Source organism: Lithobates pipiens, unplaced genomic scaffold, assembly GCF_037356315.1.
Source record: "Lithobates pipiens isolate NorthernLeopardFrog02 unplaced genomic scaffold, aLitPip1_a1.2 Scaffold_3, whole genome shotgun sequence".
NCBI lineage: Eukaryota > Metazoa > Chordata > Amphibia > Anura > Ranidae > Lithobates > Lithobates pipiens.
Genome location: NW_027507790.1, coordinates 38501698 through 38513182, shown reverse-complemented (window position 1 = coordinate 38513182; position 11485 = coordinate 38501698). Strand labels below are relative to the sequence as shown.

The 11485-nt window shown below is 43.5% G+C and overlaps 1 long non-coding RNA gene across 1 annotated transcript; it reads left to right on the top strand.

Annotated features, from left to right (window-relative positions):
* The first annotated feature begins 1676 nt into the window (after positions 1-1676).
* LOC143940280 (uncharacterized) lies at positions 1677-11044 on the top strand. The gene is made up of 2 exons (XR_013263846.1): positions 1677-9193; positions 10655-11044. It is a non-coding gene; the product is annotated as an uncharacterized LOC143940280 (long non-coding RNA).
* The last annotated feature ends 441 nt before the right edge of the window (positions 11045-11485 follow it).

The window sequence follows — 11485 nt, the reverse complement described above, 5'->3', positions numbered from 1 at the left end:
GGTGGCGAAGGCGCGCGATATTGTGGGAGGTGGCTGCGGGAGCGCGACTAAGGAGGAGGAAGAAGAATGGCACAAAGACTGTGCTCGGCGGCTAGGAACCAGTCTGGCCACCTGGACTGTTTGTCCTGAGGGGGCGGACACACAAAGACCCGCTCTTCGGGTGATTATAGGAGGGCCAGTTCTAAGAAATGTGGGCTGGCTGTCTCAGCATGGAAAAGGAAGGTCCTGCAGCCATCTTTGAATAAAAAGTGCTTAAGAAAAACAATGTGGAAAATCCTAAGCTGACACCTTATCTTGTGGATCATATTTGTATATAATGGGGTCACTGAGAAAACTGAAGAGCCCAAATCTTAGGAATGTGGTAGTGGAGTGCCCTGTCACACATTGTGGAATCCTGAGCTTTCCCAGGAACCTACCTTGAGGTCCAGTTTGTTCACCACCACCTACCAAAACCTGTAATTAATAGGAATGAGCTCCGGTGTGTTCGCATGGCCCACGTGCAGAGCCTGCCAGGAAGGTGGCGCAGCGTTGCGCTAATCACAGGCAGTGAGACATTGGGTGTGTTATTTACTAAAGGAAAATCCACTTTGCGCTGCAAGTGCACTTGGAAGTGCAGTCGCTGTAGATCCGAGGGGGACATGCAAGGAAAATAAAAAAACAGCATTTTGGCTTGCACATGATTGGATGATAAAATCAGCAGAGCTTCCACTCATTTCAGATCTACCCCTTAGATTTAGAGTGACTGCACTTCCAGTGCAAAGTGCATTTGCCTTTCGTAAATAACCCCCATTGCCGATCTCTGCAGGCGTGCATCGGGGCAATGTCTCCTGACTTCCTAGTGGGCTCTGCACATGGAGTATGCGAGCACGCCTGAGCTCATCCTTAAAAACAAACCCCCCATGTGCATGTTTTTATAAATTTGATATTGTGGGACTTCCTACACACGATGCGAATATCAGACGAATGATCTTTTTTTTTGTTTTTTTGCATGATACTCTTTAGGATTGCGCCAATACCACTTTTTTTTAAAGTGGTTGTAAACCCTTTTGTCTTACTTTTATCTATAGGTAAGCCTAGAATAAGGCTTACCTATAGATAGTGGAAATGTCTCCTAAATATGTGCTGTTTAGGAGATATTTCACGTATAGTGCACCAATGTCATCATCAGCGTGTGCGCTGTGAAGAAGCGGGCCACCGCGCCATTTCTTCTCCTAGCGTGTGCCGTGACTGACGGCCCCTGCGCGCATGCGACGTCACGTGGCCTCGGCCAGTCACAGAGCCGGAGTCCACAGTCCTGGAAGGAAGAGGGGCGAAGATGGACGTGGCCTGCACAGGGGACAGCGATGGGTTCGTTTGCAGGTAAGTGTCATATAATGGGCTAGTATGTGATGCATACTAGCCTATTATGCTTTTAATTTGCAGACCTTGCGGGAAGCAAAGGAAGAAGTAAAACCTATCAGGGTTTACTTCCTCTTTAAGACCGAGTACAAGTACTGATACTACTTTTTTTAATGTCATGTGACAGTGGCACTAATGCAGCACTGATGAGGTGTGGACTGTGTCAGTCAGTCTTTTTTTTTACAATTTTATATTTTTTTGTTATATTGTTTTTTTACAATGCTTTCTAATTTTTTGGGGGGGGGGGGGGGGGGTGAACAGTGTAAGTGTTTTTTTTTTTTACTTTATCAGCTCTGTTGGGGGTTGGTGAGATATCAGGGGTCTACACAGACCCCCCGATATCTCCCCTTTGAGACCGGGAAAGGGCTGGGGGGAAAATCGATTTAAATCTTGAATCGAGTTGAGAGGTCAAATCGATTAAAAATTTCAGCAAATCGATTTTTTTAGATTTTTTTTCTTTTTCACCATGACCGGCACTGACACTGCACCAGTGCTACGGACAGGAGTTTTTAGGCGAGGCCGCGACTTCGGCCCAGTCCACGCCTAAAAACTCCTGCCTGCAGCTCCCAGGACCAACGCTGACACCTCAACGGGCCTGAGGAGCTGCGGGCAGGAGTTTTTAGGTGAGGCCGCAGACTAGGCCGAAGCCGCGGCCTCGCCTAAAAACTCATGTCCGCAGCTCTTCAGGACAGATGCAGTGTCCACCAAGTTTTTTTTTTTTTTAATCGCCCAGCTCTACTGAGGATAGAGATTCCCCGGTCCCTTTCTCTGCAGACTTCGCTGCACTGAAGATGAATGGACAGAGGCTCCTCTCCATTCACAAACTGAAGCAGAGGAAACACAGTTTACGATGCTCTGTTATGAATGGACAGTCAGTGATCACTGACTCTGTGCATTCGGAAAAGAAAGGAACTGGTAAATGACATTTTTACTGGCTCCTTCCTCTGCTCTTCATCCTGAAAGCTCCAGGATGAGCGGAGACCGGAGGAGGCTGCAGGGGGACCTGGAGGACGAATTGGATCAGGACCCGGAGGAGGACACAGAGCACAGAGGGGGGCAGCTGAGGGTGTTTGGGCGGCGGTGGGGGCAGTTACAAGCCACTGATCTCCCTGACAGCCATGGGAGGGAGAGGAGGAGAAGCGTCTGTCAGAAAAGCTATACAGGGAGAGCGGTGCTTGTAACTCCTCTCACCGCCGCACCAATTATCTCTGAGGCTTCTAAAGTGTCAGGTCAAGCATCGGAGCATTTGCACGAGTACAAGTAAATGCCCAGTATCGGTGCAACCGTAATAGTCTCATATCAAAAAATCAATAGGTTACTAAAGTTACAAAACATACGACAGAATGCAACTTCGTAAGTGATGTAATATGTTGTATTGTAATGTACCCTGTCGTTTCTGAGCATGTGTGGTCTTGGATGAATACTGTACTGATTAACCACTTGCCTACAGGGTGCTTTCACCCCTTCCTGCCCGGGCCAATTTTCATTTTTGGTATTTAATCACCACTGTTTTTTTTTATTTTTTGTTAAATAAACGAAAAAAGACCAAAAAAAACTTTTTCATAGTTTGTTATGAAATTTAGCCAACAGGTAATTTTTCTCCTTCACCGATGAGGCGGCACTGGTAGGCAGCACTGATAGGTGACACTGCTTGGCAGCACTGTTGGGACTGCACTGATAATCAGTGTAGATGTCCCTTTCACACAAGTCGGTTAACGACTCTTTTCATGAAGGAATGACGATAACCGGCTTGTGTTCAGCTCTGTCCTAAGAATACAACGATCACAGCATGCCACAGCAGCATGGGAAGACATAATTTTATGCCCTCCCAGAACTGGATGACTGCGCTTTAGCCTTCATTCAGCTATAGCATGGTTGGGAAGTGGTTAAAAAAAAATCGTATAATCTGATATCGTAAAATACATTTTTTCCTGTTTGTCCCTTCAGATAATTTTGCATGAACCATCGTGATCAGTTTTCGAAAGTTGTGTACTAATGATCAGACATATTGAACAATCGTTTTGAAAGCACAATTTTTTCTCCAATTTCTTTGATCGTGTATACTAGGCATAAGTGAACCTTGTGTTTCCATGCAATGTTCTTTTTAATCTATGTCAAAATCACTGTTATAGAGCAAGCATGCGGACAGCGAATTCAGCATGAACTTGATCATCCGTTGAGAAAGCACTAAAGCCAGTAGATCAGCATGACAGCAAGGTAACCAGCTTTTCAGAAGGAGAGGTAAGATATGTTGACTTCCATGTTTATCAAAGCATGTCTCCCATCCAGAGTTGCTAGCAGCTCCCAGGCTGTGCAGGAGCTCCCTAATGGCATGGAAATGTACAGGCATAACGTTTAGTGTTGCATGGATTTTTCAATATGATGTTACATAGTAGGTAAGGTTGAAAAAAGGCACAAGTCCAACCTATGTGATTATATGTCAGTATTATCTTGTATACCCCTGTATGTTATGGTCATTCAGGTGCTTATCTAATAGTTTCTTGAAACTATCGATGCCCCCCCCCCGCTGAGACCACCGCATGTGGAAGGGAATTCCACATACTTGCCACTCTTATAGTAAAGAACCCCCTACATAGTTTAAGGTTCTTCTAATTTTAATGAGTGGCCACTAGTCTCGTTAAACTCCCTTCTGCAAAAAAGTTTTATCCCTATTGTGGGGTCACCAGTATGGTATTTGTAAATTGAAATCATATCCCCTCTCAAGCATCTCTTTTCCAGAGAGTACAGAGAGTATACGTTCAGTGCTCGCAACCTTTCTCCATAACTAATATCCTCCAGACCTTTTATTAGCTTTGTTGACATTCTTTGTACTCGCTCCATTTCCAGTACATCCTTCCTGAGGACTTGTGCCCAGAACTGAACAGCATACTCTAGGTGAGGCTGGACCAGAGTCTTGTAGAGCGGGAGAATTATTGTTTTATCTCTGGAGTTGATCCCCTTTTTAATGCATGCCAATATTCTGTTTGCTTTGTTAGCAGCAGCTTGGCACTGCATGCCATTGCTGAGCCTATCATCTACTAGGACCCCCAGGTTCTTTTCCATCCTAGATTCCCCCAGAGGTTCTCCCCCAGTGTATTGATTGCATTCATATTTTTGCCACCCAAATGCATTATTTTACATTTTTCTACATTGAACCTCATTTTCCATGCAGTTGTTCAGATCTTGTTGTAAGGCTTCCACATCCTGCAGAGAAGTTAATCCTTATCACTAATAATTCCTATTTAAAGTATAACTAAAAGGCAAAACTTTTTTTTTTTTTGTTTTGGATATAGTGTAGATGGATTAGAACACATGTCAGTTTTTATTGCCGTCTGTGCCCCCATTAAGGAGATTCTCCCTCTCTATTTGTCCTGTTTACCATTATTGAAAGTAAAAGAAAATCACAAATTTTAGGCTGTCCCCAGAAAAGTAATAGAGGGGGCTGTCTTGTTGCCTGGGGGTTCCCAAGGAATTCCCTTAATTTGCAGGGAGTTCCTCTCAATTCATGTTTGGCTATGGGACAGGAAGTACAGGGAAATGTTGCATTGGAACACGGATGGCAAAATAAAATCTGAAGGGTTATTATGCCCCTCCCATTCTATAAAAAAATGAAAAAAGCAATGAGAAAAGCATATAGTTCTAGTTTAAGGGTTACATAACACTGGTGATCTGTGGCAGGACCTCTATACTGAGGCACAGAATAACCAGCTTTGGTAAGAGAGGCTCTGCTGCATTTCCATCAGTGATAGAGCAATGCTGCACTGATCTGGCTAGTGAACCTGGTATTTTCACAATGTGCTATGACAGTACACCTGAGGGACTGCTCACCTGCAAGGAACATGAAATAGAAAGAGTGAATAAATTAAGCATACTCAAGCACCACATCAGTGATTTCCTGTCCCTCACATGAGCAAGATCAAAGTGAGTAATGCCATGGAACATTGAGCTTTTTTCAGTGTCTCCCATTCAGGCTGGTCCCTTCCACCTAGCAGGTGTAATTCAAAGGGGAGAGAATCCATTAAAGTGGTTGTAAACCCTTACAGACCACTTTGACCTACAGATAAGCCTAGATTAAGGCTTACCTGTAGGTCCAAGAAATATCTCCTAAACCTACACTGCCTAGGAGATATTTGCAAATGACAGGCACCGCTGTCTACGGCACGTGCGTCGTAGACAGCGGCACGCACTATGCATGCCGCACATGCGCCGTAGACAGCGGCACGCACTAAGCATGCCTCTGCTAACAGCAATCATGCCGTTAGTGGCGGCTCCCGTGCGCATGAGCGGGGATGACGTCATCATGGCTCCGGTCAGTCACAGTGCTGGAGCCGCGATACCCGGAAGTCACTCTGGGTATCATTTTGGAGGAGGATAACGAGGGTCGCTTCGGGGGCTTCCATCTCAGGTAAGTTATTCATAATGAGCTAGTATGCTATGCATACTATCTCATTATGCCTTTGCCTTGCAGGGTCTATTTTTATTTTTAGTAAGGCTTTACTTCCTCTTTAAGGTCCCAGCCTGAGGGCGAAAAGGGGTAAAGGGAGTTGGGGAATCACCTGTTGCCTCCTGGGTTTAAGTCCTGAGTCATCCCCAGGCCTTGCAGCAGGCTTAAGGTGGAAGTAATGACATGCTGCTCCTTCCTGAGGCTGAGCATGGCAGCTGTAATCTTCAGGTTTAGCAATAGACGTTCCACGTGGGACAAGGCAGCGTACCTTGATCACAGTTGAATGCTCAATACATCCATTCATTTCTGGTTTGGCAGGGATTTAGAATTGCTGGTGTCCCTTTTTCTATTCCATGGTAAGTTTTTACCTATGTTTCATCAGGGGCTCCTCTTAGGTCCCTTTCTGCGCATGGCTAGATTGAGGGGGGGTGATGAAGAAGTGGGTGGGGAGAAAACTAAAGGAATGTGGTTTTGTGGTCGGTCCCCAAGGGCTCATTTACATTTGCGGTAGAGACGGCTGCTCTTCTGAAAAGTGTTCTGCTCTCAAATCGCTTTTTTAAGAGAGCATTTGACAGGGTGAGGAGGCAAAATGGGTCGCATTCGGTGGGCAAAGAATTGCATCTGCAGCATGTGTACACCCCCTGGCCACTGGCTTTGCAGCTTAAAGGGGAATGTAAATAAGCTCTAAAACGTTTTAAGGTAGGCTAGGGCAGTCCACTGCTGATGTGCTGCTGGATGCCTGAGAATGCTGGTGCTGCTGCTCATCAAGAGACCAAGGATGCTAGAGAGACATCCAGCCAGGTATGGATATTTCCATTTCATTTTGAGAAGATAGCACCTTTTTCTTATGGCTGCGTTCCTCTGTGCCCCCAGAATGGCACTCAGTGCGCATGCATAGACCTCTTTTTCATTAGGTTTATTGCAGATGCATGCCCTGACTATTCCTCCTGGGTGGAACTTTTTGACCAGAAACATCTCCTGTATGCAAAAACATAGCAGCTTTTACCTGGGTTACCATGGCCTTCAAATGATTGTCACCAAAGCATTGCCCCTCTATCTCTACTGCTGTGGGGATCGTGAGTACCCCTCTGGGGGCAATGATCACAAGCACGGCAGATCATTTGAGCAGGGATAAAGGTCAGATGGACTTCCTAGCTCAGTCTTTTATCTCCACTGAGGATGGTAGTTTATCCATTTAGGGCCCTAGTATCCTCTACTCTGGGTTGCCCCTGCACTGACTTTGCCTTCCCCTGACTATTCCGCTGACCTGCAACACCCGTTTCCTCTTTTCTGTCTGGAGAGGCATTATTTACCACAATGTTAGATTTCATGAGCAGGATTTCTAGGTCTATTGAGGCCATAGATAGCAAGGGTCAAAGCCCTGCCCCTTTGACCTACCCTCCTGAATTGGTCTTTTACTTCACCTGACACATTACATGAGAAGGAGATACAGTTGAGGAATCAGATCAGAATAACACACCTTTAAATGAGATTTCATCCAACTTGAAAGCTAATATAACTTGTACAAGCAACAGTGGTAGTAGCCAAGGATTTCTAAAGGATCATATAGATGCAAGGAAAACACTATGTATAAAAACCATACATTTTATTATAACATTCAATAAAAGGCAAAACACAAACCAGACAATAAAATATTAAATATAGGGTTCAAGTATTTGTTTAGATCCAATACACTATGGAGACTTAACGTGTTTTGATAGATCTTCTTCAGGAGTACATGTGAATGTACATGTGTTTTTGCTTTTATTGAATGTTATAACAAAAATGTTATGTTTTTTTTTTTTTCAATATATGCAGTGTTTTCCTTATATCCATAGGTTTCTCTAAAAGTCCCTGGCTAATACCACTGTTTGTATATGCTAGTTGTTGCCTCTATGGCAGTCTGCCAGACCAAAATTGTTTGGACTAAATGCATGGCCCAGAACCCTACTTCTATCTTTAGTTTCCTCTGTTCACAGTAATTTAACCTTTTTTACCTACTTCCTTATGCCACCTCAAGACTTCCCACTATCCACATGCATATCCACAATTCTTTGGCTTTAATACTGGTCAGTTGCACTCCCAAGCAGTCTTGAACGGTGACCATTTCAAAGCGAATGCACTCTTGGTCCCTCCTTGGATAAAGAAATGAATGTGATCACAGAGGGTAGTAATAATCTTATTCTCCAGAAATAGAGATTGCACCTCTACCAGTAGAACTTCTGCTCCTGAAGATAGTTTCTTGCCTCTCAGTCTTACAATGTCAAGTTTTAAATGGGAATGTATCTAAGAAGACATGGCCCTCCAAACCAGCAAATGCTGGTTCCACAACCTCTTCCTGGTGATGGGATGCCCATGCTACTAAAAGTGTGTGGAGATTAGGGGGCATCTGGAGGCCTTATGGTCTGACAAAATCTCAGGCGCCTAGATCCAGAGTTTCCTTTCCAGGGTCTATAAAACTGAAAATTTCCTATGAAGTACTTACTGTAATTTTGTACGTTTTGCACTCTGCCTCCTCCAAGCTTCTTGCTGTCAAACTTGTCTCCTTCCCCATCACGGCAGACGGATCTACTTGCAGCAGCTATGGTCCCCTTGTACCAACAGAAGAACCTTTTCAAGGTTTCTATTCCATCCTTTTTACAGTTCCCAAACCAAAGGAGTCGGGTCCATTCTGGATCTGAAGACTCTCAATGAGTTCCTATGGGTTCAAAAACTGACTGCCAGGTTGGTCATAACCTCCCCCTTTCTGATGGAAATTCTCTGGCCTCTATAGACTGCTTAGTTACTTGTGGTGACAATCAACTTTACCAATTTGTCACCCATTCCATGGACCTACCCATAGCCCTCTGGGTTTTTACCAAGGTTCTTGTTTCGATTATGTCTCTGCTCCGTACCCAGGGAATTTATGTTGTAGGGTACCGGGATGATCTTCTGTTCACCAACATCCAACAGATAGTACAAGCCCTGCGGAGCTATGGTTGGATCCTCAACCTGCTGAAGTCCACGATGGAGCATCTCACAGATTGTAACACCTGGGTCTAATGCTGGTCATGGCTCTGTCAAATATCCTTCTTCCCTAGGAAAAATGTATGTCCCTTCGTTCTCATACCAGGGCTGTCCAAGCCCTCAATATCTGCTTGCATGGGGATCATGGGTACTATACATCTTTCTACTGGTGTTGTGAGAATTGACAGCGACCACTGCTAAACTGAAAAGTTGTGCTGCTTGCCTGTTCCCTAATGCCCTTCCTGACAAAACTCTAGTTACTGATTGTACTATCTTCTTAGGTCTACAAACAAGTATGTAGTTGCAAGAGCCTGTCCGGATAGATATAAATTGATTGGAGCTCAGGTAGGTCTTCATATTGCATAGTTTTGGTAGATCTAAAACTGATTGTATGTAGATTGTATGTTTAAATTGTAACACGTATGTTAAGATTTAGTTCTTCCTAATCCTCATGCTCATGGATTACTTGACCTGGGATGATTGGAGTTCCTTTGGATTCAGGCTGTACCATTGATGTACAGATTATATGCCATCATAGAAAGCTCTTCAAGCTGGAACAAAAAATACCTTTGCAGTGGGGCCTCCCTGCGCTGCAAGGGTTAAATGCGGTTAAATGCTTATTATATTTAGGGGTGCAGGAATAGAGAGAAATACCTTATTCTGTGCTCCAACAGGCTCCCCCTATCAATGCGATTTGTCCAGCACTGTCTCATCTAAGCTGCTCATGGCTGTAGTCACACGTATGGTGAAGGTGAATATGTAGCACTAAAAAAGCGAATTATATAAAAATCACTAAATAATATACAACTTAAAAGGGAAAAGTGATAAAAACAATTAAAATAAATTGTGCTAAAAGTCCCCAAATGAATCACATGTAATGAAAATGTCCATAATAAAAATGAAGGGATATCCCGATGATGATGATGTCCTAAAGCCGTATAGACCGTTGCATTAAAATTTCTTTCAGACAACTGGTATGACTTATACACGCTTACTGAAGCTGGTGGACCAGACTGTCAGCGACAACGGATCAATCGAGCATAGATCATTCCAATCAGCAAGTAGACCGGACTGTCATCGAAATCCAGGAGACTTGTAGATGCGCTACGCTGCTCTCCCAATGGTGTTAACCACAGAGAAGACTGATGGATGGGTTGCAAACAATCATATGTTGATATCGAGCCGTATAGATGGATTAAACAGCTGAAGGTGTCAGCAAGAAATCTGATGGAAATTGATAAATGCTGGTATGGAGTCCTCCTTACAGGGGTGACACCGACCTGGTAGAAGAACCCAAAAAACTTTCATCCACAGAACATGGAAGGAAGAGATAAAATAGGGGCTCCAATAGTGCAGGTCAAAACAGGTGGGTTTTAATCAATAAAAACCGGCATACGGGAATAAACGTGACCACAATTCAATACAAGCAATATGGGGAATGGTGTACCTGGCCCGACGCTTTTCATCAGATGCCCCAGTAGAAGTTGTCTGAAAGAAATTTCAATGCGACGGTCTATACGGCTTTAGGACATCATCATCATCGGGATATCCCTTCATTTTTATGATGGACATTTTTATTAAATGTGATTCATTTGGGGACTTTTAGCACAATTTATTTTAATTGTTTTTATCAATTTTCCCTTTTAAGTTGTATATTATTTAGTGATTTTTATATAATTCGCTTTTTTAGTGCTACATATTCACCTTCACCATTTTCAGAATTTTTGTCACATTCTTGTGTAGCTACTTACTTCTTTATTTAAAATTTTTTTGGTAAGCGCAATAATCACTTTCCATTCACTGTAGTCACACCTCATCCAAAGACTATACAAGGTTAATAGTCCTGCACGGTATGTGATGATGCCAAGGGAGCGCCCACAAGCTGGAGCTTTAAAGAGAGGAGGACAGGGCTGGAATGGGAAATACAGTGAATCTCAGCAAACACTGGTCCCTTGTGTAGATATGTATTGTGTATATCCATTGATGAAAGGAAATCTTAATTTATGGATGTACCTTTTGATTCTCAGAAAATGTACAGATTTCTAGAAATTACGGGGTTGGGTTGGCAATCCGTTATGTATATAACATACCTGCATATTATTTTTGGGGAAATGTATTGATATACATTACTGTGTATTGTACTGTTACCTGCATGGTATTAATGCAAGTGCAAAATAAATAAGCGTTTAACTTCCATTTGGTTGTCTTAATTGAGTTATTGGAAAAAAAAGAGTACATTGTGAGCCTTCAAGTCTATGATGAATTGGACCTTGGCTTTGGCAACAGTAAATTGTCTCAAATAGAACTATCTGAATCTGTCCATAGTTGGAGTGAGAATAATTAGCCCTGGTGCCAAGAGTTCCTTGATGGCCATCCAATTGTCTTGTCCCCCTCTGGGGGGTCAGCTGGAGATCGGACCTACACAAATACTCTAGTGGAACAGAGTGGTATTCTATTTTGTAGCCTGGAGAAACTACTTTGCAAACCTTGGCATTCAAAATATGACTAACCTAGAAGCTAATGAAAGCTAGAACCCTTTCCCTACCTTCCAAGGCATAAGTGGGGGCCCACCTCGAAGAAGGCTTCTCAGTGCTGCCTGTGGTCTTACTTCACCAAGGATTTTTTACACTTTTAAAC